This window comes from Cordyceps fumosorosea, assembly GCF_001636725.1.
Source record: "Cordyceps fumosorosea ARSEF 2679 chromosome Unknown scaffold_9, whole genome shotgun sequence".
In the NCBI taxonomy this organism is placed as follows: domain Eukaryota; kingdom Fungi; phylum Ascomycota; class Sordariomycetes; order Hypocreales; family Cordycipitaceae; genus Cordyceps; species Cordyceps fumosorosea.
Genome location: NW_017387309.1, coordinates 248,278 through 249,371, shown reverse-complemented (window position 1 = coordinate 249,371; position 1,094 = coordinate 248,278).

Sequence of the window (1,094 nt, the reverse complement as noted above, 5' to 3'; positions counted from 1 at the left end):
CCCCTGCTGAGGAGGAAGGAATAGATTAAAAACGACCATGCATGTTTCTGGTAAAAATAAATCTGGGGGACACAAATGCCAATGCCCGCTTATTCGTAAAAAGGAAAAATTACGACGAGAGAGAGAGAGAGATCCTTGCTTGCGCTTTGCCAACTCACTCCCAGTCGATGCGGCATCTCCTCTATCTGCGATGCGATCCCCCCTCAGCATTAAAAGAGCCCCCAGACAGATCCCATCTCACTCTGCCGATGAAATTCCCCGATTTCTATTTCGCCTCATTTTTCTTCACTTCATCTTTCACAATTTGGTTTTCTTCGCAATACTCATCTTTCAGCTCTTTACGCACAGTCAGCATATTTTACCCGTTCTTTTCACAACTTTTACTCTATTTTTGGCCTTTTGAGTCAACACTGTCTCACTCTCATTTCAAAGCTGGCCCTCTGGGCTTTTTTCCTCTCCTTTATTACCCACCATGGCCTTCAATTCACAAGTACCCCCCCCTTGTCCCCCCCCCCTGTGCGCCGCCACGCGCTGGGCTGCAGCCACACGCAAGAGACGAGAGTAAACTGGTAACAATAGTAACAATAGTAACAATAAGCAAAAAAAAAAAACCCCTCTTGTTATCGTTGTGTGTGCATGAAAGAGGCAGGTCGGAACAAGCTCCATCTTGTCCGGATGCGTCTTGATACACAAGCGTGCCGTGTGTGATGAAGTTGACCCCCTTGAGTTTGATAATACCATGCCATGTCGCATTCAGCATTCAGCAGACTATTAGTTGCAACTTGGTTTATGCCGGAGGAGTCAACAGGTTACATTTGAGTACACTTTGTACTCACCATCATTGATCACCAGTATCAGTACCCAAAACTACAGTACGGCGATGAGACGCAGACAAGGATAACTTGCCAAAATGGGATGGCTGCTCCGAGAAATCTGTCTCTGGTTGATTTCTTTTCTTTTTATCTCCTCTTCTCACTGTCGATAAACCCTGTTCATCATATTCCTTGCTTTTGGCCCCAGAATCCTCCTCCTCCACCTCACACCCACCCACCGGGTTAAACCACGCGATGCCATCCCCCCCCCCCCCCCCCCCC